Consider the following 203-nt stretch of genomic DNA (forward strand, 5'->3'; position numbering starts at 1 on the left):
ATAATGATCAATATTTTCAATAAAATTGACAATAGTGAAGTATTTAAATTAAAAAAATCATTGTATTTTTGATTGCAATGTTTTGAAGCATAAAAAGTTATACAATCGAATGGAAAATGTGTATTTCACAGATTATAAAATAAATAGATTTTCTAATATATTGAAATATGGAAAAATAACAATGCACATAGTGCACATAGGGA

The sequence above is a fragment of the Diorhabda carinulata genome, chromosome 3, assembly GCF_026250575.1.
Source record: "Diorhabda carinulata isolate Delta chromosome 3, icDioCari1.1, whole genome shotgun sequence".
NCBI lineage: Eukaryota > Metazoa > Arthropoda > Insecta > Coleoptera > Chrysomelidae > Diorhabda > Diorhabda carinulata.